General features: G+C 41.5%; 1 long non-coding RNA gene across 2 annotated transcripts; it reads right to left on the minus strand.

The window, feature by feature from the left end:
- Positions 1–218: 218 nt before the first annotated feature.
- Positions 219–6301, minus strand: LOC116275956. 2 transcript variants are annotated; one of them, XR_004185414.1, is made up of 3 exons: positions 5612–6301; positions 2324–3719; positions 219–731 (listed from the first exon to the last, which is right to left on the minus strand). It is a non-coding gene; the product is annotated as an uncharacterized LOC116275956 (long non-coding RNA). The 2 variants fall into 2 exon arrangements; XR_004185413.1 differs by lacking the exon at positions 5612–6301 and having other exon boundaries at positions 2324–4333.
- Positions 6302–6540: the final 239 nt, after the last annotated feature.

Below are 6540 nucleotides of genomic sequence, written 5' to 3' on the forward strand. Positions count from 1 at the left end.
AGGCTGGTGGAGGTGAAGGAAGCAGTAAGGGGACATGTCCCCAATGTCCCCAATCTTTACTGAGAACTATTTTAGATAGAGATTTTGAAAGTTTGCAAGGAGGATGAGAAAAGTGAGAAGATGACTCAGAAAGAAATAGGGGCCTCATATGGGTCAATATGCCTGGAGAGTCATAGTTTCAGTGATCTGACTTTCTAAACAAGAATCAAGGCACATAGTTTGGCAGAAAATTTGAGAATTTATTTACATTGAGGGTCTAACAAAGGAATACTCTCTTTTATGGTACATATCATTTAGTTTATCCCATTTTCAGAAAAGTAAATACAAATAAAACAAGTTAGAATAGATTTGCAAATCTAAAAATATTTTATGTTTATACGTGAACATAGCGTATGTCTAAAATAAGACTTAGATTGGTGGTGAAAGAAATAGGACAAGGATGCCTACCTTGATTACATTTACATTCACCCCTCCCGCTCCTCTCTTCTTCCATCCAAAGCTTTTTCTTTACATCCCAAAGACCTACACAGCTGATTCTGTGCTGTGAACATGTGCTGAGGGCCATATTTTGAAGTCCACACAAAATGTTTCTCCTTTTTCCTCCAGCATTTTCTTGCCTTTTTCCCACTTCCTCTATCTCCACTTTTGTTCCTTATTTCCTTCATTTCATTGTCTTTTTCCTCAGAGTAGATGTAGATGGAGGAAGTTCATCAGGAGTATTGATGACATTTCTAATTTAGAGAAGGAGAAGGTAATTTTAATAATTTTAGTTTTAAAAAATTAGGAAACTGGAGAGAGAGAGAGAGAGGACACATAGACATATCTATGTAATAGATATATAAATAACATATCTATTTTAGAGTCAAGCACCGCTTCACTTTAAACGAATCTCTCTTTTTTTTTTAACTGAGTCTTGCTCTTGTTACCCAGGCTGGAGTGCAATGGCACCATCTCGGCTCACGGCAACCTCCACCTCCCGAGTTCAAGTGAGTCTACTGCCTCAGCCTCCTGAGTAGCTGTGATTACAGGTGATTGCCACCATGCCCGGCTAATTTTTGCATTTTTAGTAGACACGGGGTTTCACCATAGTGGCCAGACTGGTCTCAAATTCCTGACCTAAGGTGATCCGCCCAGCTTGGCCTCCCAAAGTGCTGGGATTACAGACTTGAGCCACTGTGCCCAGCCTAAAAGAATCTTTTTTTTAATTTTTTTTTAACCTTTATTTTAAGTTCAGGAGTACATGTGCAGGTTTGTTACATGGATATATTTGTGTCATGGGGTTTGTTGTGCAGATTATTTCATCACCCAGGTATTAAGCCTAGTACCCATTAGTTATTTTTCCTGGTCTTTTTTCTCCCACCTTCCACCCTTCAATAGGCCCCAGGGTCTGTTGTTCCCCTCTATGTGTCCACGTGTTCTCATCATTTAGCTTCCACCTATAAGTGAGAACATGCAGTATTTGGTTTTCTGTTCCTGTGTTAGTTTGCTAAGAATAATGGCCTCCAGCTCCATGCATGTTCCTGCAAAGCATGGCTGCATAATATTCATGGTATATATGTACCACATTTTCTTTATCTAGTCTATCATTGATGGTCATTTAGGTTGAAAAGAATCCTACTCTTAACTAGGCTCAGGTAATTATATCTATCATGCTATCATAGCCCAGGCCTCAACTTGATCTATTTATGGATTCGTGAAGATCCTAGCTCCATCTTTTTGAGATGATGTGAAAATGGAAGAGCTGAGTAAGTGACAGAAATAATCAGTAAATAGTCTCCTTGTGTGCTTAGTGATTTAATTTGACCACATGCTATCCAGTTCCTTCCCCTAACTGTTCTTAATCATCATCTCCCCATTCAGTTTTCCACATAGTCACACAGATCCATTTATCTGGGTGTGATTGTCTGTATGTTACTGTAGGAAAACCTCGTCATTTAGAGAGAAGCCTCAGTAAAAAATTTTTGCAGCACTCTCTAACGTCTGGTCACTGGTCATCTGGCAATCCCCACCCAAAACAGCCCTGCCACTGTCCCATTTGAAGTGATTCTCTGAGGAGGTTCCAGTCTCCAGTCTGTTCCAGACGTTGTGTATTTCTCATGAATTGCCCTTTTTCATGAATCCTGACTCTTCAAAGAGTAAGTAAAGACCAGCTTCTGCACAAGAGCTACACAATGGATTCCTTCTGCCCTACTTGACTTTATAGAATATGACATCTCACTGAGAATTCTCCAGGTCAAGCCCTTGAGTCCCTTCCCAGAAGTTTGTGTTCAGCTCCCTCTGCAGCCCCAGACAGTCTGTTCCTCACAGCACAGAAATACTCAACCTAGTCACTCAAATGGGCTGAGGCTTTCTTCAGGTGAAAGGAGGTTTCCATCTTCCAAAATTCAGCCTCAAAACTTTTGACGCCTGTGACAAGGCTGTTGAGGTGTGTATTTCAGAAGAAGCTAGAGCCCTTGGTTGGAGTATTGCATATACCAGAAGAGATATGGTGGAACAGACGATGAGTAGTTGCACCTCAGCAGCTCAGGGGCTCCTTCAGAGACAGGCTGGGTTACTGACTGGGCCCTGGTTCCTCTGGCAACATCAATGCAGTGCCAGTGAGACCAGAATAGACTTACCTATGAGATGTCTCTATTCAGAATCCAGTTGCAATACTAAACTTCTAGAGAACAAGAGGATAAAATCGAATTTTACTCACCCAGAGAAAAAAGTATCATAAGCACTAGTATGGGAACCAAGTACAGGGTTTAGCAACGAAGGAAAATGGGGATAAACTTCTATAATATCTAAATTGAGAAGCTAAGTAAGATTCATTTAATAGGAATTACTAAGAATGAAGATTTTGTTCTGAAAACTTATCAGAATATTTATACTTCTGTCTCTTGAATTATTAATAAACTGGCTTATACACTGAGCTGGGCTCAAGGGGGAAAATGTAGGACAGCATGATTTTTGTCATCTCCTCTCACTTATTTGTTTAATATTTGGGTAAATCTCACAAATTTTACAATTAATTTCAAGTACAAAAACAGTCTCATCTTCACATATTAAAAAACTTATCCTACCTTAATTAAAGTGTTAATCCTTAATCCAGCTCAAAGCTTCTTTTCTTCTCACACACTCAAAGTAATGCTTCATAAATACTTCTGCTTCTGATTACTATAATGGAAGTCCTATCACCACATAAGAACAGGGCTGGGTGCCTTAATAATCTATTCATTTCCTGACACTCAGACCAAAATTCATTCTGGTCTCTGTAATTAGACAAAGCTCTGAACACTTGGTAATCATGTATTCATACCAAATGTCTTCAGACTGGAGGCACGGAGTCACCTCCATACCTGGGACTCTAGATGCTACAATGATTCCATGAACCATCATTTATCTACTTGAACTTTGCAACCCTCACATTGGGCATCATTTTTTAAAAAAAATCATGTGATCTTTCTACAGAGAAATAGCTGATCAATTTATTAATCTTTTTGTCACAGACCAAGAGTTTTAACTCTCAAAAAAAGCGTTCTTACATTGGCTCAGGTACTTTTTCGGTTTCTGAAGAGTCTGAACACCCAGGATGTGATGCCATCCTCCAAACAGTTTTTTGGGTTGGCAGGTGAGGTTTAAGAGCAATGATAATGCAGGATATAGATATCCAGCGCTGATGAGTGCTGATTAAATCAGGACATTCTTAGTGATATTCTTTTAATCCCAGAAGAACCCTGGAAAATAGTATTATGACCCTCATTTTATAGACAAAGTATTAAAGTTCAAATGCCAAAAGTATTTGACTAAGGTCAAACTCTTTACAGCAAGAGATCTCAGATTCAACCCCAGGAATGCCTGGCTTTAGAGCTGATTATTTTTCCAGTCTGTTTTGCTGCCCAGAGCATGTAGCAAAAATAAAGCACAATTAGAATTAGAGTGCCCTTTCTACCACCCCTCAGTGACTGTTCAACTCTTTCTTCCAAAGTGGCTAACATACACATGCCTGTTCATAAAAGCAGACATTGAAACAAGAGCTAGTTGTGTTTTTTCCTCATAGTTAGTGACCCCTTGAAAGAACCTGGACCATAACCCGGCTCCTCATCTCCACCGCACCATAACCCGGCTCCGCATCTCCAGGGCACCAAACCCGCCCGTGATCTCCACGGCACAGCTCTTGTCCTCTGGACTACCCCAAAGGCATCATCCAACCAAGATCCCAGGAGCAGGCATGGGATGAACTCCAAGTGGATAAAAACATTTTGAAATTTTCTCCAATCCTTGGCCGGGAGCGGTGGCTCAAGCCTGTAATCCCAGCACTTTGGGAGGCCGAGGCGATGGATCACGAGGTCAGGAGATCGAGACCATCCTGGCTAACATGGTGTCCCCGTCTCTACTAAAAAAATACAAAACTAGGCCGGGCGGGTGGCGGGCGCCGTAGTCCCAGCTACTGGGAGGCTGGGAGGCAGGAGAATGGCCTGGACCTGGGAGGCGGAGCTTGCAGTGAGCTGAGATCGCCTACTGCACTCCAGCCTGGGTGACACAGCACGACTGCCTCAAAAAGAAAAAAAAAAAAAAAAGAAATTTTCCAATCCAATATTCCACCTTTAAATTTTTTTTGCAGATCAGTTATCTATAGAATAATATAATATCTTCTTTAGATAATCCCTTACAGCCTCTAATATATGGGTGCTGACATTCATAGGGCAGGCAGGAGGTCGGTGGCGTGGCTCACTGTAATTCCAGCACTTTGGGAGACTGAGAGGTGGGCGATCACGAGGTCAGGAGATCGACCATCCTGGCAACACGGTGAAACCCTGTCTCTACTAAAACTACAAAAATTAGCCGGGCGTGGTGGCTGGCTTGCAGTCCCAGCTAACAGGAGGCTGAAGCAGAGAATGGGTGAACTCCGAGGCGGAGCTTGCAGTGAGCCGAGATCGCACCACTGCACTCCAGCCTGGCGACAGAGGGAGACTCCGCCTCAAAAAAAAAAAAAAAAGAAAAAAAAAAGTAGGCAGGAACATTACAGCAATGTCCCTCTATCCCACTCTCTCAACTCTCATGACCAGAGTGCAGCTTTGGGCAGAGGCTGTCCAGGCGACTTTGGAATCACTCTGAGCTTCTCTCAAAAATGTAGGTGTCAGAGTCTCCAGCCTTTGGGTCTGCTTTGTGCAAAGAGGTGTATTTATTGCCTTTATTCAAATAAGCTGTAAATATTCCTTCCTCATTTTCTCCATTAAGAATATGAAAATCGGAAACACTAGGCTTTTTTGAGGATATTGTCTGTGCCACAGGAAGTACTGGAAATAGTGGTGCACTTCAGAGAAGAGCTGGCTGCGTCCTGGACATTTGGGGACCAGGACTCCTACTTTCTGCTGGCTCCTCCTCACTGTGTACAGAAGTCAGCCAAAGGAGATGAGCGTGTAGGCTCAAATACTCTACAAATGTTTATTTTCTTTCCACAGTACTACTCCCCCACCAAACCCTCAGATGAACTAGACGGAAACCTCCTCCCGCCACATAGCCTGATCCTCTCATTCTCAATTTTAAAAAAATTATCAAATATTGCTTTCCCTGTGATCAAAATCAGAGACAACATCCCATCAAAAACTAACAAACAAAAACATACCCCATGATCCTAATGAAGCCTCAGGAGCACAAGCAGGATTCTCAGCAAATTTTCTGTTATTCTTGTCTCTTTGGGGCCTCAAAGAACCCAACTTTAAAAACTAATAATGACCCAGAATCTCTATGTTTCTCATTTAGATGTTTCAAAAATAGTCTACTATGCAAATTAGAAACAAATTCTCTCCCATCCCTCCTCTACCATCATCTCCATTTTCCATTACATACCATCCACAACGGGGAAGTGGGACAAAAGAAAAGAGGCAACAGAGAGACTGAGAGATCTAATCTCAGGCAACGCATGGACACCAGCATGTAGATACTTGGAAATGGTCACAGAGATGTTCAAACTGTGTGCAGCTATAAATAATAACCTGATACTTAGGCTAAATGTTTCAAAAGCTAAGAAGCATATTGCCCATGTTGACTGTGCGTGGTATGCATATAAAGTATATGTACTGTGTGTCTATCTATACACACAAACTGAGGAGTACCAGTGAACTTAGCAACAATAGTATAAATACCACAGATACCTCACTTTGATAATTAAGTACTCAGGGACCATGGTGGAAGGAAGACATCATGCTGTATGCCCTTTTATACTTTTTTAATTTTAGATCATGTAAATGAAATACCTATTTAAAAAATAAATGAGATAAACTTTGCAAATAGTAGAAGAATACATAAATTTGCTAATATCTTTTGAAAATAAAAATTTTAGAAAGCATTTTTGGACTTCTTTCTAGGCTGTGCGTCCCACCCCACAGAGGAAAACTGCACAGGTGCAGGCCTGTCTGTCTCAGTGTGTGTCACCCACGAGGCAGTAGTACACAGCAGTGTCACTCAGGGCAACCCGGGGCAGGCTCAGAGTGCTGGACTTTCTGTCGGTGGGGATAAACAAGGAGGCCACTTCATTTTCAATGTTTGCCTTGT

Source organism: Papio anubis, chromosome 7, assembly GCF_008728515.1.
Source record: "Papio anubis isolate 15944 chromosome 7, Panubis1.0, whole genome shotgun sequence".
NCBI lineage: Eukaryota > Metazoa > Chordata > Mammalia > Primates > Cercopithecidae > Papio > Papio anubis.